Consider the following 21,268-nt stretch of genomic DNA (forward strand, 5'->3'; position numbering starts at 1 on the left):
TATATTAAGATGTGATTCTAATGATTTGCCCTAATTCATGTTTAAAATGAATTTGAACCATATCTCAATGTATGCTGAAGTATTGACATTTTCTGTGTTACTGTTACTGTGTATTATGGATTTTATATTGAATTTTTCTCTTTTTCTTTCTGTTTCTCTTCCCCCCTTCCTCTCTTCTTTTTTCTTCCCCCCCTTAAAATTCCCTTTTCAACCAGTGTCCCTAGCTAGTTTTTCAGTACCATTTAGGAAAGTGTTGGGAACATCTGCATTGTAAAGTCTGAATAGTCCTAAAAAAATGCCATGCTGACCAAAACAAACTACAGTGAGCAGTTACATTACACCATAGTGGATCCGCATTCCAACCACGTTAGTCTGTTAAACTAAATGTCATTGACATCTTTTGTCAGCTGGACTTGGCACCTAATCCAGAGACAAGCATAAGCCGGTGTAACTAAAAGATGGTTACGTGGGTACATGGATTGTTACCATCTTCTGCATTAGAAGTACGTAGAACAAGTCCCTCCCCACCCTTCGATAGCTCAGTTGGTAGAGCGGAGGACTGTAGGTTAGTCAGCTGGGATCCTTAGGTCGCTGGTTCAACTCCGGCTCGAAGGAGAACATTTTGGCGGAACAGTCCAGGTACTGCTCTAACGCCATGGCTATACTAACCTATACTACCCTATACTAACATCTCCCGCTGCAAGGACATTTTTTCAAAGCTCTGCAACATGTTGCCTTTACTCACCAAAGCTCCTGCTCCAATTTACAGGACTGCTTTTGACCATGGATTAAAACAGGGTTCTCAAGCTTGCGGCCTGCGAGACAATATTTTGTGGCCCTCAGGACGATATGAAAGTTTAATCTTTAGTGCGGCCAGCGAGTTCTATACGAATGGTACTTTCCCGCGTTGTGTGCAGAAGGTTCCTTTTTTTGTGCAAGCTGGAGCTGAACGAACCTACCAATCACACTGGACTATATGGCTCCCGAGGGCGGGCCATCAGCCGGGGTTGATGCAAGCAGAGAAACATTGCACAACTATGGAGGCGCTCATGTAACATCACATAGCCGTCATAGAATTACTACTTGTTACTGTGTTTGAAATGAGAATGTTTGACTTCGAGCTGGACGAAGTCAATGTTACCGCCGTTAAGGACCAACACCGACGTTCCGTTGACGATGTCACTAATGGGTGTGGACCTTCAATGGGGCCATTCAGCCAGCTCCCGCCCGCTGTCCCGCTTTCGGAGTCAGGCTGGAGCCTCATCAAGGGCTTACCTGCCTCGGTTACATAAGCAACAGAACATCGGTGTTGGGTAGGACGTACAGCTGAATTCATGGTGTTTATTATAGAAACTGAAAGCCAGTGAATAACGCATCCATGGCTGCATCCCATTGTTTTATATAATAAATAATAAATGGTGTCCCAGTTGATAATGAACAGCCCGGTCGCAGTCGATAAAATTGACCCGCGGTTCCCCTGAGCCTGTGCCTTTTTGGGAGCACATATTTGTGCAAAAAGTTTTTTCTATAACTTCAAAAAGTCCAAGTACAGGTCGAGACTTACTGACGATCTTCTTCAAGCCATAGTGAGGGTGTCAACTGCTTCCTCGCTCAAGCCAAATGTGGCTCAGCTATGTGAGAGGAAGCGCTGCCAGGTCTCTGGCAGCAGGAAGCAGACAAGAGAAGCCATGTTTAGAAAAACCGTTCATGTTCACAAGAACCCATTATAGTTAAAGAACTGTTAGTAGTGATGTTTGAGAAGATTAGATGTTTTGAACAAAGCTTTTTCAGTGGAATACCTGATGCAGCCCAGCCACACCCAGACTCTGCGTCCTGCAGCCCTCAGGTAATTTGAGTTTGAGACCCCTGGAATCAACAGACGGTGGCCTAGCCACCTTCGCGTGAGCCCCCAGGAGTGTTGTTGTGGCCGAGTGGTTAAGGCGATGGACTAGAAATCCATTGGGGTCTCCCCGCGCAGGTTCGAATCCTGCCAACAATGTGAAGAGCCCCTGATGTTGTTTTACCTTGGATAAGGTTCTTGATTGACCATTGCATAATTAGTGTTGTGTTCCTAGCTTGTTTTTCAGTACCAATTGGGAAAGTGTTGGGAACATCTGCTGAGGCATTGTACTGTATATTAATGAATCTGCTGCTGCACATTGTAAAGGCTGAATAGTCCTAAACAAATACCATGCTGACCAAAACAAACTACAGTGAGCAACTACATTGCAACATAGTGGATCCGCCTTCCAACCACATTAGCCTGTTAAACTAAATGTCATTAACATCTTTTGTCAGCTGGACTTGGCACCTAATCCAGGGATGGTGTAATTTGTTAGTGTTTTGGTGTTTTGTATATAGACAGGTTTTAAATTGTTATTGTATATAGTTTTTAGTTGTTGTGTTTGCACTGTCTCTTTAAAAAAATGTGGGGAAAAAAACACAACTCTTGTGGTGTAATAGCAACACATCCATCCTTTGGGTGGAAGACTCCAGGTGCAAATCCTGGCAAGAGTGTGTTAGGTGCACAATCAGTATTTCATTTGCTGGGTTTCATATACCAGTCTTCATTAGGAGATTTTTAATAGAATCTGTCACCCTACTATGTGTTTATATTGAGGTAATAATGGGTGGTTGAGGTGTTTATATTAAGATGTGATTCTAATGATTTGCCCTAATTCATGTTTAAAATGAATTTGAACCATATCTCAATGTATGCTGAAGTATTGACATTTTCTGTGTTACTGTTAGTGTGTATTATGGATTTTATATTGAATTTTTCTCTTTTTCTTTCTGTTTCTCTTCCCCCCTTCCTCTCTTCTTTTTTCTTCCCCCCCCTTAAAATTCCCTTTTCAACCAGTGTCCCTAGCTAGTTTTTCAGTACCATTTAAGAAAGTGTTTGGAACATCTGCATTGTAAAGTCTGAATATTCCTAAAAAAATGCCATGCTGACCAAAACAAACTACAGTGAGCAGTTACATTACACCATAGTGGATCCGCATTCCAACCACGTTAGTCTGTTAAACTAAATGTCATTGACATCTTTTGTCAGCTGGACTTGGCACCTAATCCAGAGACAAGCATAAGCCGGTGTAACTAAAAGATGGTTACGTGGGTACATGGATTGTTACAATCTTCTGGATTAGACGTACGTAGAACAAGTCCCTCCCCACCCTTCGATAGCTCAGTTGGTAGAGCGGAGGACTGTAGGTTAGTCAGCTGGGATCCTTAGGTCGCTGGTTCAACTCCGGCTCGAAGGAGAACATTATGGCGGAACAGTCCAGGTACTGCTCTAACGCCATGGCTACTTGTCCCTATACTAACATCTCCTGCTGCAAGGACATTTTTTCAAAGCTCTGCAACATGTTGCCTTTACTCACCAAAGCTCCTGCTCCAATTTACAGAACATCTGCATTTTTGATTGCATTGAGCGGAAGCGCTGCCAGGTCTCTGGCAGCAGGAAGCAGGCAAGAGAAGCCATGTTTAGAAAAACCGTTCATGTTCACAAGAACCCATTATAGTTAAAGAACTGTTAGTAGTGATGTTTGAGAAGATTAGATGTTTTGAACAAAGCTTTTTCAGTGGAATACCTGATGCAGCCCAGCCACACCCAGACTCTGCGACCTGCAGCCCTCAGGTAATTTGAGTTTGAGACCCCTGGAATCAACAGACGGTGGCCTAGCCACCTTCGCGTGAGCCCCCAGGAGTGTTGTTGTGGCCGAGTGGTTAAGGCGATGGACTAGAAATCCATTGGGGTCTCCCCGCGCAGGTTCGAATCCTGCAAACAACGTGAAGTTCCCCTGATGTTGTTTTACCTTGGATAAGGTTCTTGATTGACCATTGCATAATTAGTGTTGTGTTCCTAGCTTGTTTTTCAGTACCAATTGGGAAAGTGTTGGGAACATCTGCTGAGGCATTGTACTGTATATTAATGAATCTGCTGCTGCACATTGTAAAGGCTGAATAGTCCTAAACAAATACCATGCTGACCAAAACAAACTACAGTGAGCAATTACATTGCAACATAGTGGATCCGCCTTCCAACCAATTCTTTAAAAAAATGTGGGGAAAAAAACACAACTCTTGTGGTGTAATAGCAACACATCCATCCTTTGGGTGGAAGACTCCAGGTGCAAATCCTGGCAAGAGTGTGTTAGGTGCACAATCAGTATTTCATTTGCTGGGTTTCATATACCAGTTTTCATTAGGAGATTTTTAATAGAATCTGTCACCCTACTATGTGTTTATATTGAGGTAATAATGGGTGGTTGAGGTGTTTATATTAAGATGTGATTCTAATGATTTGCCCTAATTCATGTTTAAAATGAATTTGAACCATATCTCAATGTATGCTGAAGTATTGACATTTTCTGTGTTACTGTTACTGTGTATTATGGATTTTATATTGAATTTTTCTCTTTTTCTTTCTGTTTCTCTTCCCCCCTTCCTCTCTTCTTTTTTCTTCCCCCCCCTTAAAATTCCCTTTTCAACCAGTGTCCCTAGCTAGTTTTTCAGTACCATTTAGGAAAGTGTTGGGAACATCTGCATTGTAAAGTCTGAATAGTCCTAAAAAAATGCCATGCTGACCAAAACAAACTACAGTGAGCAGTTACATTACACCATAGTGGATCCGCATTCCAACCACGTTAGTCTGTTAAACTAAATGTCATTGACATCTTTTGTCAGCTGGACTTGGCACCTAATCCAGAGACAAGCATAAGCCGGTGTAACTAAAAGATGGTTACGTGGGTACATGGATTGTTACCATCTTCTGCATTAGAAGTACGTAGAACAAGTCCCTCCCCACCCTTCGATAGCTCAGTTGGTAGAGCGGAGGACTGTAGGTTAGTCAGTTGGGATCCTTAGGTCGCTGGTTCAACTCCGGCTCGAAGGAGAACATTTTGGCGGAACAGTCCAGGTACTGCTCTAACGCCATGGCTATACTAACCTATACTACCCTATACTAACATCTCCCGCTGCAAGGACATTTTTTCAAAGCTCTGCAACATGTTGCCTTTACTCACCAAAGCTCCTGCTCCAATTTACAGGACTGCTTTTGACCATGGATTAAAACAGGGTTCTCAAGCTTGCGGCCTGCGAGACAATATTTTGTGCCCCTCAGGACGATATGAAAGTTTAATCTTTAGTGCGGCCAGCGAGTTCTATACGAATGGCACTTTCCCGCGTTGTGTGCAGAAGGTTCCTTTTTTTGTGCAAGCTGGAGCTGAACGAACCTACCAATCACACTGGACTATATGGCTCCCGAGGGCGGGCCATCAGCCGGGGTTGATGCAAGCAGAGAAACATTGCACAACTATGGAGGCGCTCGTGTAACATCACATAGCCGTCATAGAATTCCTACTTGTTACTGTGTTTGAAATGAGAATGTTTGACTTTGAGCTGGACGAAGTCAATGTTACCGCCGTTAAGGACCAACACCGACGTTCCGTTGACGATGTCACTAATGGGTGTGGACCTTCAATGGGGCCATTCAGCCAGCTCCCGCCCGCCGTCCCGCTTCGGAGTCAGGCTGGAGCCTCATCAAAGGCTTACCTGCCTCGGTTACATAAGCAACAGAACATCGGTGTTGGGTAGGACGTACAGCTGAATCCATGGGGTTATTATAGAAACTAAAAGCCAGTGAATCACGCCTCCATGTCTGCATCCCATTGTTTTATATAATAAATAATTAATGTTGTCCCAGCTGATAATGAACAGCCCGGTCGCAGTCGAGAAAATTGACCCCCGGCTCCCCTGAGCCTGTGCCTTTTTGGTAGCACATATTTGTGCAAAAAGTTTTTCTATAACTTCAAAAAGTCCAAGTACAGGTCGAGACTTACTGACGATCTTCTTCAAGCCATAGTGAGGGTGTCAACTGCTTCCTCGCTCAAGCCAAATGTGGCTCAGCTATGTGAGAGGAAGCGCTGCCAGGTCTCTGGCAGCAGGAAGCAGGCAAGAGAAGCCATGTTTAGAAAAACCGTTCATGTTCACAAGAACCCATTATAGTTAAAGAACTGTTAGTAGTGATGTTTGAGAAGATTAGATGTTTTGAACAAAGCTTTTTCAGTGGAATACCTGATGCAGCCCAGCCACACCCAGACTCTGCGTCCTGCAGCCCTCAGGTAATTTGAGTTTGAGACCCCTGGAATCAACAGACGGTGGCCTAGCCACCTTCGCGTGAGCCTCCAGGAGTGTTGTTGTGGCCGAGTGGTTAAGGCGATGGACTAGAAATCCATTGGGGTCTCCCCGCGCAGGTTCGAATCCTGCCAACAACGTGAAGTTCCCCTGATGTTGTTTTACCTTGGATAAGGTTCTTGATTGACCATTGCATAATTAGTGTTGTGTTCCTAGCTTGTTTTTCAGTACCAATTGGGAAAGTGTTGGGAACATCTGCTGAGGCATTGTACTGTATATTAATGAATCTGCTGCTGCACATTGTAAAGGCTGAATAGTCCTAAACAAATACCATGCTGACCAAAACAAACTACAGTGAGCAATTACATTGCAACATAGTGGATCCGCCTTCCAACCAATTCTTTAAAAAAATGTGGGGAAAAAAACACAACTCTTGTGGTGTAATAGCAACACATCCATCCTTTGGGTGGAAGACTCCAGGTGCAAATCCTGGCAAGAGTGTGTTAGGTGCACAATCAGTATTTCATTTGCTGGGTTTCATATACCAGTTTTCATTAGGAGATTTTTAATAGAATCTGTCACCCTACTATGTGTTTGTATTGAGGTAATAATGGGTGGTTGAGGTGTTTATATTAAGATGTGATTCTAATGATTTGCCCTAATTCATGTTTAAAATGAATTTGAACCATATCTCAATGTATGCTGAAGTATTGACATTTTCTGTGTTACTGTTACTGTGTATTATGGATTTTATATTGAATTTTTCTCTTTTTCTTTCTGTTTCTCTTCCCCCCTTCCTCTCTTCTTTTTTCTTCCCCCCCCTTAAAATTCCCTTTTCAACCAGTGTCCCTAGCTAGTTTTTCAGTACCATTTAGGAAAGTGTTGGGAACATCTGCATTGTAAAGTCTGAATAGTCCTAAAAAAATGCCATGCTGACCAAAACAAACTACAGTGAGCAGTTACATTACACCATAGTGGATCCGCATTCCAACCACGTTAGTCTGTTAAACTAAATGTCATTGACATCTTTTGTCAGCTGGACTTGGCACCTAATCCAGAGACAAGCATAAGCCGGTGTAACTAAAAGATGGTTACGTGGGTACATGGATTGTTACCATCTTCTGCATTAGAAGTACGTAGAACAAGTCCCTCCCCACCCTTCGATAGCTCAGTTGGTAGAGCGGAGGACTGTAGGTTACTCAGCTGGGATCCTTAGGTCGCTGGTTCAACTCCGGCTCGAAGGAGAACATTTTGGCGGAACAGTCCAGGTACTGCTCTAACGCCATGGCTATACTAACCTATACTACCCTATACTAACATCTCCCGCTGCAAGGACATTTTTTCAAAGCTCTGCAACATGTTGCCTTTACTCACCAAAGCTCCTGCTCCAATTTACAGGACTGCTTTTGACCATGGATTAAAACAGGGTTCTCAAGCTTGCGGCCTGCGAGACAATATTTTGTGGCCCTCAGGACGATATGAAAGTTTAATCTTTAGTGCGGCCAGCGAGTTCTATACGAATGGCACTTTCCCGCGTTGTGTGCAGAAGGTTCCTTTTTTTGTGCAAGCTGGAGCTGAACGAACCTACCAATCACACTGGACTATATCGCTCCCGAGGGCGGGCCATCAGCCGGGGTTGATGCAAGCAGAGAAACAATGCACAACTATGGAGGCGCTCGTGTAACATCACATAGCCGTCATAGAATTACTACTTGTTACTGTGTTTGAAATGAGAATGTTTGACTTCGAGCTGGACGAAGTCAATGTTACCGCCGTTAAGGACCAACACCGACGTTCCGTTGACGATGTCACTAATGGGTGTGGACCTTCAATGGGGCCATTCAGCCTGCTCCCGCCCGCCGTCCCGCTTCGGAGTCAGGCTGGAGCCTCATCAAAGGCTTACCTGCCTCGGTTACATAAGCAACAGAACATCGGTGTTGGGTAGGACGTACAGCTGAATCCATGGGGTTATTATAGAAACTAAAAGCCAGTGAATAACGCCTCCATGGCTGCATCCCATTGTTTTATATAATAAATAATTAATGTTGTCCCAGTTGATAATGAACAGCCCGGTCGCAGTCGATAAAATTGACCCCCGGTTCCCCTGAGCCTGTGCCTTTTTGGGAGCACATATTTGTGCAAAAAGTTTTTTCTATAACTTCAAAAAGTCCAAGTACAGGTCGAGACTTACTGACGATCTTCTTCAAGCCATAGTGAGGGTGTCAACTGCTTCCTCGCTCAAGCCAAATGTGGCTCAGCTATGTGAGAGGAAGCGCTGCCAGGTCCCTGGCAGCAGGAAGCAGGCAAGAGAAGCCATGTTTAGAAAAACCGTTCATGTTCACAAGAACCCATTATAGTTAAAGAACTGTTAGTAGTGATGTTTGAGAAGATTGGATTTTTTGAACAAAGCTTTTTCAGTGGAATACCTGATGCAGCCCAGCCACACCCAGACTCTGCGTCCTGCAGCCCTCAGGTAATTTGAGTTTGAGACCCCTGGAGTCAACAGACGGTGGCCTAGCCACCTTCGTGTGAGCCTCCAGGAGTGTTGTTGTGGCCGAGTGGTTAAGGCGATGGACTAGAAATCCATTGGGGTCTCCCCGCGCAGGTTCGAATCCTGCCAACAGCGTGAAGTTACCCTGATGTTGTTTTACCTTGGATAAGGTTCTTGATTGACCATTGCATAATTGGTGTTGTGTTCCTAGCTTGTTTTTCAGTACCAATTGGGAAAGTGTTGGGAACATCTGCTGAGGCATTGTACTGTATATTAATGAATATGCTGCTGCACATTGTAAAGGCTGAATACTCCTAAACAAATACCATGCTGACCAAAACAAACTACAGTGAGCAATTACATTGCAACATAGTGGATCTGCCTTCCAACCACATTAGCCTTTTAAACTAAATGTCATTAACATCTTTTGTCAGCTGGACTTGGCACCTAATCCAGGGATGGTGTAATTTGTTAGTGTTTTGGTGTTTTGTATATAGACACGTTTTAAATTGTTATTGTATATAGTTTTTAGTTGTTGTGTTTGCACTGTCTCTTTAAAAAAATGTGGGGAAAAAAACACAACTCTTGTGGTGTAATAGCAACACATCCATCCTTTGGGTGGAAGACTCCAGGTGCAAATCCTGGCAAGAGTGTGTTAGGTGCACAATCAGTATTTCATTTGCTGGGTTTCATATACCAGTTTTCATTAGGAGATTTTTAATAGAATCTGTCACCCTACTATGTGTTTGTATTGAGGTAATAATGGGTGGTTGAGGTGTTTATATTAAGATGTGATTCTAATGATTTGCCCTAATTCATGTTTAAAATGAATTTGAACCATATCTCAATGTATGCTGAAGTATTGACATTTTCTGTGTTACTGTTACTGTGTATTATGGATTTTATATTGAATTTTTCTCTTTTTCTTTCTGTTTCTCTTCCCCCCTTCCTCTCTTCTTTTTTCTTCCCCCCCTTAAAATTCCCTTTTTTAACCAGTGTCCCTAGCTAGTTTTTCAGTACCATTTAGGAAAGTGTTGGGAACATCTGCATTGTAAAGTCTGAATAGTCCTAAAAAAATGCCATGCTGACCAAAACAAACTACAGTGAGCAGTTACATTACACCATAGTGGATCCGCATTCCAACCACGTTAGTCTGTTAAACTAAATGTCATTGACATCTTTTGTCAGCTGGACTTGGCACCTAATCCAGAGACAAGCATAAGCCGGTGTAACTAAAAGATGGTTACGTGGGTACATGGATTGTTACCATCTTCTGCATTAGAAGTACGTAGAACAAGTCCCTCCCCACCCTTCGATAGCTCAGTTGGTAGAGCGGAGGACTGTAGGTTACTCAGCTGGGATCCTTAGGTCGCTGGTTCAACTCCGGCTCGAAGGAGAACATTTTGGCGGAACAGTCCAGGTACTGCTCTAACGCCATGGCTATACTAACCTATACTACCCTATACTAACATCTCCCGCTGCAAGGACATTTTTTCAAAGCTCTGCAACATGTTGCCTTTACTCACCAAAGCTCCTGCTCCAATTTACAGGACTGCTTTTGACCATGGATTAAAACAGGGTTCTCAAGCTTGCGGCCTGCGAGACAATATTTTGTGGCCCTCAGGACGATATGAAAGTTTAATCTTTAGTGCGGCCAGCGAGTTCTATACGAATGGCACTTTCCCGCGTTGTGTGCAGAAGGTTCCTTTTTTTGTGCAAGCTGGAGCTGAACGAACCTACCAATCACACTGGACTATATGGCTCCCGAGGGCGGGCCATCAGCCGGGGTTGATGCAAGCAGAGAAACATTGCACAACTATGGAGGCGCTCATGTAACATCACATAGCCGTCATAGAATTACTACTTGTTACTGTGTTTGAAATGAGAATGTTTGACTTCGAGCTGGACGAAGTCAATGTTACCGCCGTTAAGGACCAACACCGACGTTCCGTTGACGATGTCACTAATGGGTGTGGACCTTCAATGGGGCCATTCAGCCAGCTCCCGCCCGCTGTCCCGCTTTCGGAGTCAGGCTGGAGCCTCATCAAGGGCTTACCTGCCTCGGTTACATAAGCAACAGAACATCGGTGTTGGGTAGGACGTACAGCTGAATTCATGGTGTTTATTATAGAAACTGAAAGCCAGTGAATAACGCATCCATGGCTGCATCCCATTGTTTTATATAATAAATAATAAATGGTGTCCCAGTTGATAATGAACAGCCCGGTCGCAGTCGATAAAATTGACCCCCGGTTCCCCTGAGCCTGTGCCTTTTTGGGAGCACATATTTGTGCAAAAAGTTTTTTCTATAACTTCAAAAAGTCCAAGTACAGGTCGAGACTTACTGACGATCTTCTTCAAGCCATAGTGAGGGTGTCAACTGCTTCCTCGCTCAAGCCAAATGTGGCTCAGCTATGTGAGAGGAAGCGCTGCCAGGTCTCTGGCAGCAGGAAGCAGGCAAGAGAAGCCATGTTTAGAAAAACCGTTCATGTTCACAAGAACCCATTATAGTTAAAGAACTGTTAGTAGTGATGTTTGAGAAGATTAGATGTTTTGAACAAAGCTTTTTCAGTGGAATACCTGATGCAGCCCAGCCACACCCAGACTCTGCGTCCTGCAGCCCTCAGGTAATTTGAGTTTGAGACCCCTGGAGTCAACAGACGGTGGCCTAGCCACCTTCGCGTGAGCCTCCAGGAGTGTTGTTGTGGCCGAGTGGTTAAGGCGATGGACTAGAAATCCATTGGGGTCTCCCCGCGCAGGTTCGAATCCTGCCAACAGCGTGAAGTTACCCTGATGTTGTTTTACCTTGGATAAGGTTCTTGATTGACCATTGCATAATTGGTGTTGTGTTCCTAGCTTGTTTTTCAGTACCAATTGGGAAAGTGTTGGGAACATCTGCTGAGGCATTGTACTGTATATTAATGAATATGCTGCTGCACATTGTAAAGGCTGAATACTCCTAAACAAATACCATGCTGACCAAAACAAACTACAGTGAGCAATTACATTGCAACATAGTGGATCCGCCTTCCAACCACATTAGCCTTTTAAACTAAATGTCATTAACATCTTTTGTCAGCTGGACTTGGCACCTAATCCAGGGATGGTGTAATTTGTTAGTGTTTTGGTGTTTTGTATATAGACACGTTTTAAATTGTTATTGTATATAGTTTTTAGTTGTTGTGTTTGCACTGTCTCTTTAAAAAAATGTGGGGAAAAAAACACAACTCTTGTGGTGTAATAGCAACACATCCATCCTTTGGGTGGAAGACTCCAGGTGCAAATCCTGGCAAGAGTGTGTTAGGTGCACAATCAGTATTTCATTTGCTGGGTTTCATATACCAGTTTTCATTAGGAGATTTTTAATAGAATCTGTCACCCTACTATGTGTTTGTATTGAGGTAATAATGGGTGGTTGAGGTGTTTATATTAAGATGTGATTCTAATGATTTGCCCTAATTCATGTTTAAAATGAATTTGAACCATATCTCAATGTATGCTGAAGTATTGACATTTTCTGTGTTACTGTTACTGTGTATTATGGATTTTATATTGAATTTTTCTCTTTTTCTTTCTGTTTCTCTTCCCCCCTTCCTCTCTTCTTTTTTCTTCCCCCCCTTAAAATTCCCTTTTCAACCAGTGTCCCTAGCTAGTTTTTCAGTACCATTTAGGAAAGTGTTGGGAACATCTGCATTGTAAAGTCTGAATAGTCCTAAAAAAATGCCATGCTGACCAAAACAAACTACAGTGAGCAGTTACATTACACCATAGTGGATCCGCATTCCAACCACGTTAGTCTGTTAAACTAAATGTCATTGACATCTTTTGTCAGCTGGACTTGGCACCTAATCCAGAGACAAGCATAAGCCGGTGTAACTAAAAGATGGTTACGTGGGTACATGGATTGTTACCATCTTCTGCATTAGAAGTACGTAGAACAAGTCCCTCCCCACCCTTCGATAGCTCAGTTGGTAGAGCGGAGGACTGTAGGTTAGTCAGCTGGGATCCTTAGGTCGCTGGTTCAACTCCGGCTCGAAGGAGAACATTTTGGCGGAACAGTCCAGGTACTGCTCTAACGCCATGGCTATACTAACCTATACTACCCTATACTAACATCTCCCGCTGCAAGGACATTTTTTCAAAGCTCTGCAACATGTTGCCTTTACTCACCAAAGCTCCTGCTCCAATTTACAGGACTGCTTTTGACCATGGATTAAAACAGGGTTCTCAAGCTTGCGGCCTGCGAGACAATATTTTGTGGCCCTCAGGACGATATGAAAGTTTAATCTTTAGTGCGGCCAGCGAGTTCTATACGAATGGCACTTTCCCGCGTTGTGTGCAGAAGGTTCCTTTTTTTGTGCAAGCTGGAGCTGAACGAACCTACCAATCACACTGGACTATATGGCTCCCGAGGGCGGGCCATCAGCCGGGGTTGATGCAAGCAGAGAAACATTGCACAACTATGGAGGCGCTCATGTAACATCACATAGCCGTCATAGAATTACTACTTGTTACTGTGTTTGAAATGAGAATGTTTGACTTCGAGCTGGACGAAGTCAATGTTACCGCCGTTAAGGACCAACACCGACGTTCCGTTGACGATGTCACTAATGGGTGTGGACCTTCAATGGGGCCATTCAGCCAGCTCCCGCCCGCTGTCCCGCTTTCGGAGTCAGGCTGGAGCCTCATCAAGGGCTTACCTGCCTCGGTTACATAAGCAACAGAACATCGGTGTTGGGTAGGACGTACAGCTGAATTCATGGTGTTTATTATAGAAACTGAAAGCCAGTGAATAACGCATCCATGGCTGCATCCCATTGTTTTATATAATAAATAATAAATGGTGTCCCAGTTGATAATGAACAGCCCGGTCGCAGTCGATAAAATTGACCCGCGGTTCCCCTGAGCCTGTGCCTTTTTGGGAGCACATATTTGTGCAAAAAGTTTTTTCTATAACTTCAAAAAGTCCAAGTACAGGTCGAGACTTACTGACGATCTTCTTCAAGCCATAGTGAGGGTGTCAACTGCTTCCTCGCTCAAGCCAAATGTGGCTCAGCTATGTGAGAGGAAGCGCTGCCAGGTCTCTGGCAGCAGGAAGCAGGCAAGAGAAGCCATGTTTAGAAAAACCGTTCATGTTCACAAGAACCCATTATAGTTAAAGAACTGTTAGTAGTGATGTTTGAGAAGATTAGATGTTTTGAACAAAGCTTTTTCAGTGGAATACCTGATGCAGCCCAGCCACACCCAGACTCTGCGTCCTGCAGCCCTCAGGTAATTTGAGTTTGAGACCCCTGGAATCAACAGACGGTGGCCTAGCCACCTTCGCGTGAGCCCCCAGGAGTGTTGTTGTGGCCGAGTGGTTAAGGCGATGGACTAGAAATCCATTGGGGTCTCCCCGCGCAGGTTCGAATCCTGCCAACAATGTGAAGAGCCCCTGATGTTGTTTTACCTTGGATAAGGTTCTTGATTGACCATTGCATAATTAGTGTTGTGTTCCTAGCTTGTTTTTCAGTACCAATTGGGAAAGTGTTGGGAACATCTGCTGAGGCATTGTACTGTATATTAATGAATCTGCTGCTGCACATTGTAAAGGCTGAATAGTCCTAAACAAATACCATGCTGACCAAAACAAACTACAGTGAGCAACTACATTGCAACATAGTGGATCCGCCTTCCAACCACATTAGCCTGTTAAACTAAATGTCATTAACATCTTTTGTCAGCTGGACTTGGCACCTAATCCAGGGATGGTGTAATTTGTTAGTGTTTTGGTGTTTTGTATATAGACAGGTTTTAAATTGTTATTGTATATAGTTTTTAGTTGTTGTGTTTGCACTGTCTCTTTAAAAAAATGTGGGGAAAAAAACACAACTCTTGTGGTGTAATAGCAACACATCCATCCTTTGGGTGGAAGACTCCAGGTGCAAATCCTGGCAAGAGTGTGTTAGGTGCACAATCAGTATTTCATTTGCTGGGTTTCATATACCAGTCTTCATTAGGAGATTTTTAATAGAATCTGTCACCCTACTATGTGTTTATATTGAGGTAATAATGGGTGGTTGAGGTGTTTATATTAAGATGTGATTCTAATGATTTGCCCTAATTCATGTTTAAAATGAATTTGAACCATATCTCAATGTATGCTGAAGTATTGACATTTTCTGTGTTACTGTTAGTGTGTATTATGGATTTTATATTGAATTTTTCTCTTTTTCTTTCTGTTTCTCTTCCCCCCTTCCTCTCTTCTTTTTTCTTCCCCCCCCTTAAAATTCCCTTTTCAACCAGTGTCCCTAGCTAGTTTTTCAGTACCATTTAGGAAAGTGTTGGGAACATCTGCATTGTAAAGTCTGAATAGTCCTAAAAAAATGCCATGCTGACCAAAACAAACTACAGTGAGCAGTTACATTACACCATAGTGGATCCGCATTCCAACCACGTTAGTCTGTTAAACTAAATGTCATTGACATCTTTTGTCAGCTGGACTTGGCACCTAATCCAGAGACAAGCATAAGCCGGTGTAACTAAAAGATGGTTACGTGGGTACATGGATTGTTACCATCTTCTGCATTAGAAGTACATAGAACAAGTCCCTCCCCACCCTTCGATAGCTCAGTTGGTAGAGCGGAGGACTGTAGGTTAGTCAGCTGGGATCCTTAGGTCGCTGGTTCAACTCCGGCTCGAAGGAGAACATTTTGGCGGAACAGTCCAGGTACTGCTCTAACGCCATGGCTATACTAACCTATACTACCCTATACTAACATCTCCCGCTGCAAGGACATTTTTTCAAAGCTCTGCAACATGTTGCCTTTACTCACCAAAGCTCCTGCTCCAATTTACAGGACTGCTTTTGACCATGGATTAAAACAGGGTTCTCAAGCTTGCGGCCTGCGAGACAATATTTTGTGGCCCTCAGGACGATATGAAAGTTTAATCATTAGTGCGGCCAGCGAGTTCTATACGAATGGCACTTTCCCGCGTTGTGTGCAGAAGGTTCCTTTTTTTGTGCAAGCTGGAGCTGAACGAACCTACCAATCACACTGGACTATATCGCTCCCGAGGGCGGGCCATCAGCCGGGGTTGATGCAAGCAGAGAAACAATGCACAACTATGGAGGCGCTCGTGTAACATCACATAGCCGTCATAGAATTACTACTTGTTACTGTGTTTGAAATGAGAATGTTTGACTTCGAGCTGGACGAAGTCAATGTTACCGCCGTTAAGGACCAACACCGACGTTCCGTTGACGATGTCACTAATGGGTGTGGACCTTCAATGGGGCCATTCAGCCTGCTCCCGCCCGCCGTCCCGCTTCGGAGTCAGGCTGGAGCCTCATCAAAGGCTTACCTGCCTCGGTTACATAAGCAACAGAACATCGGTGTTGGGTAGGACGTACAGCTGAATCCATGGGGTTATTATAGAAACTAAAAGCCAGTGAATAACGCCTCCATGGCTGCATCCCATTGTTTTATATAATAAATAATTAATGTTGTCCCAGCTGATAATGAACAGCCCGGTCGCAGTCGAGAAAATTGACCCCCGGCTCCCCTGAGCCTGTGCCTTTTTGGGAGCACATATTTGTGCAAAAAGTTTTTTCTATAACTTCAAAAAGTCCAAGTACAGGTCGAGACTTACTGACGATCTTCTTCAAGCCATAGTGAGGGTGTCAACTGCTTCCTCGCTCAAGCCAAATGTGGCTCAGCTATGTGAGAGGAAGCGCTGCCAGGTCTCTGGCAGCAGGAAGCAGGCAAGAGAAGCCATGTTTAGAAAAACCGTTCATGTTCACAAGAACCCATTATAGTTAAAGAACTGTTAGTAGTGATGTTTGAGAAGATTGGATTTTTTGAACAAAGCTTTTTCAGTGGAATACCTGATGCAGCCCAGCCACACCCAGACTCTGCGTCCTGCAGCCCTCAGGTAATTTGAGTTTGAGACCCCTGGAGTCAACAGACGGTGGCCTAGCCACCTTCGCGTGAGCCTCCAGGAGTGTTGTTGTGGCCGAGTGGTTAAGGCGATGGACTAGAAATCCATTGGGGTCTCCCCGCGCAGGTTCGAATCCTGCCAACAGCGTGATGTTGTTTTACCTTGGATAAGGTTCTTGATTGACCATTGCATAATTGGTGTTGTGTTCCTAGCTTGTTTTTCAGTACCAATTGGGAAAGTGTTGGGAACATCTGCTGAGGCATTGTACTGTATATTAATGAATATGCTGCTGCACATTGTAAAGGCTGAATACTCCTAAACAAATACCATGCTGACCAAAACAAACTACAGTGAGCAATTACATTGCAACATAGTGGATCTGCCTTCCAACCACATTAGCCTTTTAAACTAAATGTCATTAACATCTTTTGTCAGCTGGACTTGGCACCTAATCCAGGGATGGTGTAATTTGTTAGTGTTTTGGTGTTTTGTATATAGACAGGTTTTAAATTGTTATTGTATATAGTTTTTAGTTGTTGTGTTTGCACTGTCTCTTTAAAAAAATGTGGGGAAAAAAACACAACTCTTGTGGTGTAATAGCAACACATCCATCCTTTGGGTGGAAGACTCCAGGTGCAAATCCTGGCAAGAGTGTGTTAGGTGCACAATCAGTATTTCATTTGCTGGGTTTCATATACCAGTTTTCATTAGGAGATTTTTAATAGAATCTGTCACCCTACTATGTGTTTATATTGAGGTAATAATGGGTGGTTGAGGTGTTTATATTAAGATGTGATTCTAATGATTTGCCCTAATTCATGTTTAAAATGAATTTGAACCATATCTCAATGTATGCTGAAGTATTGACATTTTCTGTGTTACTGTTAGTGTGTATTATGGATTTTATATTGAATTTTTCTCTTTTTCTTTCTGTTTCTCTTCCCCCCTTCCTCTCTTCTTTTTTCTTCCCCCCCCTTAAAATTCCCTTTTCAACCAGTGTCCCTAGCTAGTTTTTCAGTACCATTTAGGAAAGTGTTGGGAACATCTGCATTGTAAAGTCTGAATAGTCCTAAAAAAATGCCATGCTGACCAAAACAAACTACAGTGAGCAGTTACATTACACCATAGTGGATCCGCATTCCAACCACGTTAGTCTGTTAAACTAAATGTCATTGACATCTTTTGTCAGCTGGACTTGGCACCTAATCCAGAGACAAGCATAAGCCGGTGTAACTAAAAGATGGTTACGTGGGTACATGGATTGTTACCATCTTCTGCATTAGAAGTACATAGAACAAGTCCCTCCCCACCCTTCGATAGCTCAGTTGGTAGAGCGGAGGACTGTAGGTTAGTCAGCTGGGATCCTTAGGTCGCTGGTTCAACTCCGGCTCGAAGGAGAACATTTTGGCGGAACAGTCCAGGTACTGCTCTAACGCCATGGCTATACTAACCTATACTACCCTATACTAACATCTCCCGCTGCAAGGACATTTTTTCAAAGCTCTGCAACATGTTGCCTTTACTCACCAAAGCTCCTGCTCCAATTTACAGGACTGCTTTTGACCATGGATTAAAACAGGGTTCTCAAGCTTGCGGCCTGCGAGACAATATTTTGTGGCCCTCAGGACGATATGAAAGTTTAATCTTTAGTGCGGCCAGCGAGTTCTATACGAATGGCACTTTCCCGCGTTGTGTGCAGAAGGTTCCTTTTTTTGTGCAAGCTGGAGCTGAACGAACCTACCAATCACACTGGACTATATCGCTCCCGAGGGCGGGCCATCAGCCGGGGTTGATGCAAGCAGAGAAACAATGCACAACTATGGAGGCGCTCGTGTAACATCACATAGCCGTCATAGAATTACTACTTGTTACTGTGTTTGAAATGAGAATGTTTGACTTCGAGCTGGACGAAGTCAATGTTACCGCCGTTAAGGACCAACACCGACGTTCCGTTGACGATGTCACTAATGGGTGTGGACCTTCAATGGGGCCATTCAGCCTGCTCCCGCCCGCCGTCCCGCTTCGGAGTCAGGCTGGAGCCTCATCAAAGGCTTACCTGCCTCGGTTACATAAGCAACAGAACATCGGTGTTGGGTAGGACGTACAGCTGAATCCATGGGGTTATTATAGAAACTAAAAGCCAGTGAATAACGCCTCCATGGCTGCATCCCATTGTTTTATATAATAAATAATTAATGTTGTCCCAGCTGATAATGAACAGCCCGGTCGCAGTCGAGAAAATTGACCCCCGGCTCCCCTGAGCCTGTGCCTTTTTGGGAGCACATATTTGTGCAAAAAGTTTTTTCTATAACTTCAAAAAGTCCAAGTACAGGTCGAGACTTACTGACGATCTTCTTCAAGCCATAGTGAGGGTGTCAACTGCTTCCTCGCTCAAGCCAAATGTGGCTCAGCTATGTGAGAGGAAGCGCTGCCAGGTCTCTGGCAGCAGGAAGCAGGCAAGAGAAGCCATGTTTAGAAAAACCGTTCATGTTCACAAGAACCCATTATAGTTAAAGAACTGTTAGTAGTGATGTTTGAGAAGATTGGATTTTTTGAACAAAGCTTTTTCAGTGGAATACCTGATGCAGCCCAGCCACACCCAGACTCTGCGTCCTGCAGCCCTCAGGTAATTTGAGTTTGAGACCCCTGGAGTCAACAGACGGTGCGCTAGCCACCTTCGCGTGAGCCTCCAGGAGTGTTGTTGTGGCCGAGTGGTTAAGGCGATGGACTAGAAATCCATTGGGGTCTCCCCGCGCAGGTTCGAATCCTGCCAACAGCGTGAAGTTACCCTGATGTTGTTTTACCTTGGATAAGGTTCTTGATTGACCATTGCATAATTGGTGTTGTGTTCCTAGCTTGTTTTTCAGTACCAATTGGGAAAGTGTTGGGAACATCTGCTGAGGCATTGTACTGTATATTAATGAATATGCTGCTGCACATTATAAAGGCTGAATACTCCTAAACAAATACCATGCTGACCAAAACAAACTACAGTGAGCAATTACATTGCAACATAGTGGATCTGCCTTCCAACCACATTAGCCTTTTAAACTAAATGTCATTAACATCTTTTGTCAGCTGGACTTGGCACCTAATCCAGGGATGGTGTAATTTGTTAGTGTTTTGGTGTTTTGTATATAGACAGGTTTTAAATTGTTATTGTATATAGTTTTTAGTTGTTGTGTTTGCACTGTCTCTTTAAAAAAATGTGGGGAAAAAAACACAACTCTTGTGGTGTAATAGCAACACATCCATCCTTTGGGTGGAAGACTCCAGGTGCAAATCCTGGCAAGAGTGTGTTAGGTGCACAATCAGTATTTCATTTGCTGGGTTTCATATACCAGTTTTCATTAGGAGATTTTTAATAGAATCTGTCACCCTACTATGTGTTTATATTGAGGTAATAATGGGTGGTTGAGGTGTTTATATTAAGATGTGATTCTAATGATTTGCCCTAATTCATGTTTAAAATGAATTTGAACCATATCTCAATGTATGCTGAAGTATTGACATTTTCTGTGTTACTGTTAGTGTGTATTATGGATTTTATATTGAATTTTTCTCTTTTTCTTTCTGTTTCTCTTCCCCCCTTCCTCTCTTCTTTTTTCTTCCCCCCCCTTAAAATTCCCTTTTCAACCAGTGTCCCTAGCTAGTTTTTCAGTACCATTTAGGAAAGTGTTGGGAACATCTGCATTGTAAAGTCTGAATAGTCCTAAAAAAATGCCATGCTGACCAAAACAAACTACAGTGAGCAGTTACATTACACCATAGTGGATCCGCATTCCAACCACGTTAGTCTGTTAAACTAAATGTCATTGACATCTTTTGTCAGCTGGACTTGGCACCTAATCCAGAGACAAGCATAAGCCGGTGTAACTAAAAGATGGTTACGTGGGTACATGGATTGTTACCATCTTCTGCATTAGAAGTACGTAGAACAAGTCCCTCCCCACCCTTCGATAGCTCAGTTGGTAGAGCGGAGGACTGTAGGTTAGTCAGCTGGGATCCTTAGGTCGCTGGTTCAACTCCGGCTCGAAGGAGAACATTTTGGCGGAACAATCCAGGTACTGCTCTAACGCCATGGCTATACTAACCTATACTACCCTATACTAACATCTCCCGCTGCAAGGACATTTTTTCAAAGCTCTGCAACATGTTGCCTTTACTCACCAAAGCTCCTGCTCCAATTTACAGGACTGCTTTTGACCATGGATTAAAACAGGGTTCTCAAGCTTGCGGCCTGCGAGACAATATTTTGTGCCCCTCAGGACGATATGAAAGTTTAATCTTTAGTGCGGCCAGCGAGTTCTATACGAATGGCACTTTCCCGCGTTGTGTGCAGAAGGTTCCTTTTTTTGTGCAAGCTGGAGCTGAACGAACCTACCAATCACACTGGACTATATGGCTCCCGAGGGCGGGCCATCAGCCGGGGTTGATGCAAGCAGAGAAACATTGCACAACTATGGAGGCGCTCGTGTAACATCACATAGCCGTCATAGAATTCCTACTTGTTACTGTGTTTGAAATGAGAATGTTTGACTTTGAGCTGGACGAAGTCAATGTTACCGCCGTTAAGGACCAACACCGACGTTCCGTTGACGATGTCACTAATGGGTGTGGACCTTCAATGGGGCCATTCAGCCAGCTCCCGCCCGCCGTCCCGCTTCGGAGTCAGGCTGGAGCCTCATCAAAGGCTTACCTGCCTCGGTTACATAAGCAACA

General features: G+C 43.7%; 17 non-coding genes across 17 annotated transcripts; all 17 read left to right on the forward strand.

Annotated features, from left to right (window-relative positions):
• Positions 1-528: 528 nt before the first annotated feature.
• Positions 529-615, forward strand: trnay-gua (transfer RNA tyrosine (anticodon GUA)). Its single transcript is given in 2 exon segments — positions 529-565; positions 580-615. It is a non-coding gene; the product is annotated as a tRNA-Tyr (tRNA).
• A 1,302-nt stretch (positions 616-1,917) lies between these two features.
• On the forward strand, positions 1,918-1,999 carry trnas-aga (transfer RNA serine (anticodon AGA)). Its single transcript has one exon. It is a non-coding gene; the product is annotated as a tRNA-Ser (tRNA).
• Positions 2,000-3,173: 1,174 nt separating this feature from the next.
• On the forward strand, positions 3,174-3,260 carry trnay-gua (transfer RNA tyrosine (anticodon GUA)). Its single transcript is given in 2 exon segments — positions 3,174-3,210; positions 3,225-3,260. It is a non-coding gene; the product is annotated as a tRNA-Tyr (tRNA).
• Positions 3,261-3,708: 448 nt separating this feature from the next.
• Positions 3,709-3,790, forward strand: trnas-aga (transfer RNA serine (anticodon AGA)). The gene has a single exon. It is a non-coding gene; the product is annotated as a tRNA-Ser (tRNA).
• A 1,017-nt stretch (positions 3,791-4,807) lies between these two features.
• Positions 4,808-4,894, forward strand: trnay-gua (transfer RNA tyrosine (anticodon GUA)). Its single transcript is given in 2 exon segments — positions 4,808-4,844; positions 4,859-4,894. It is a non-coding gene; the product is annotated as a tRNA-Tyr (tRNA).
• Positions 4,895-6,193: 1,299 nt separating this feature from the next.
• trnas-aga (transfer RNA serine (anticodon AGA)) lies at positions 6,194-6,275 on the forward strand. Its single transcript has one exon. It is a non-coding gene; the product is annotated as a tRNA-Ser (tRNA).
• A 1,017-nt stretch (positions 6,276-7,292) lies between these two features.
• On the forward strand, positions 7,293-7,379 carry trnay-gua (transfer RNA tyrosine (anticodon GUA)). Its single transcript is given in 2 exon segments — positions 7,293-7,329; positions 7,344-7,379. It is a non-coding gene; the product is annotated as a tRNA-Tyr (tRNA).
• Positions 7,380-8,679: 1,300 nt separating this feature from the next.
• On the forward strand, positions 8,680-8,761 carry trnas-aga (transfer RNA serine (anticodon AGA)). Its single transcript has one exon. It is a non-coding gene; the product is annotated as a tRNA-Ser (tRNA).
• A 1,174-nt stretch (positions 8,762-9,935) lies between these two features.
• trnay-gua (transfer RNA tyrosine (anticodon GUA)) lies at positions 9,936-10,022 on the forward strand. The gene is given in 2 exon segments: positions 9,936-9,972; positions 9,987-10,022. It is a non-coding gene; the product is annotated as a tRNA-Tyr (tRNA).
• Positions 10,023-11,324: 1,302 nt separating this feature from the next.
• trnas-aga (transfer RNA serine (anticodon AGA)) lies at positions 11,325-11,406 on the forward strand. The gene has a single exon. It is a non-coding gene; the product is annotated as a tRNA-Ser (tRNA).
• A 1,173-nt stretch (positions 11,407-12,579) lies between these two features.
• Positions 12,580-12,666, forward strand: trnay-gua (transfer RNA tyrosine (anticodon GUA)). The gene is given in 2 exon segments: positions 12,580-12,616; positions 12,631-12,666. It is a non-coding gene; the product is annotated as a tRNA-Tyr (tRNA).
• A 1,302-nt stretch (positions 12,667-13,968) lies between these two features.
• trnas-aga (transfer RNA serine (anticodon AGA)) lies at positions 13,969-14,050 on the forward strand. The gene has a single exon. It is a non-coding gene; the product is annotated as a tRNA-Ser (tRNA).
• Positions 14,051-15,224: 1,174 nt separating this feature from the next.
• Positions 15,225-15,311, forward strand: trnay-gua (transfer RNA tyrosine (anticodon GUA)). The gene is given in 2 exon segments: positions 15,225-15,261; positions 15,276-15,311. It is a non-coding gene; the product is annotated as a tRNA-Tyr (tRNA).
• Positions 15,312-16,611: 1,300 nt separating this feature from the next.
• On the forward strand, positions 16,612-16,693 carry trnas-aga (transfer RNA serine (anticodon AGA)). Its single transcript has one exon. It is a non-coding gene; the product is annotated as a tRNA-Ser (tRNA).
• Positions 16,694-17,856: 1,163 nt separating this feature from the next.
• Positions 17,857-17,943, forward strand: trnay-gua (transfer RNA tyrosine (anticodon GUA)). The gene is given in 2 exon segments: positions 17,857-17,893; positions 17,908-17,943. It is a non-coding gene; the product is annotated as a tRNA-Tyr (tRNA).
• Positions 17,944-19,243: 1,300 nt separating this feature from the next.
• On the forward strand, positions 19,244-19,325 carry trnas-aga (transfer RNA serine (anticodon AGA)). Its single transcript has one exon. It is a non-coding gene; the product is annotated as a tRNA-Ser (tRNA).
• A 1,174-nt stretch (positions 19,326-20,499) lies between these two features.
• On the forward strand, positions 20,500-20,586 carry trnay-gua (transfer RNA tyrosine (anticodon GUA)). The gene is given in 2 exon segments: positions 20,500-20,536; positions 20,551-20,586. It is a non-coding gene; the product is annotated as a tRNA-Tyr (tRNA).
• Positions 20,587-21,268: the final 682 nt, after the last annotated feature.

Source organism: Channa argus, chromosome 3 (assembly GCF_033026475.1).
Source record: "Channa argus isolate prfri chromosome 3, Channa argus male v1.0, whole genome shotgun sequence".
Lineage (NCBI taxonomy): Eukaryota > Metazoa > Chordata > Actinopteri > Anabantiformes > Channidae > Channa > Channa argus.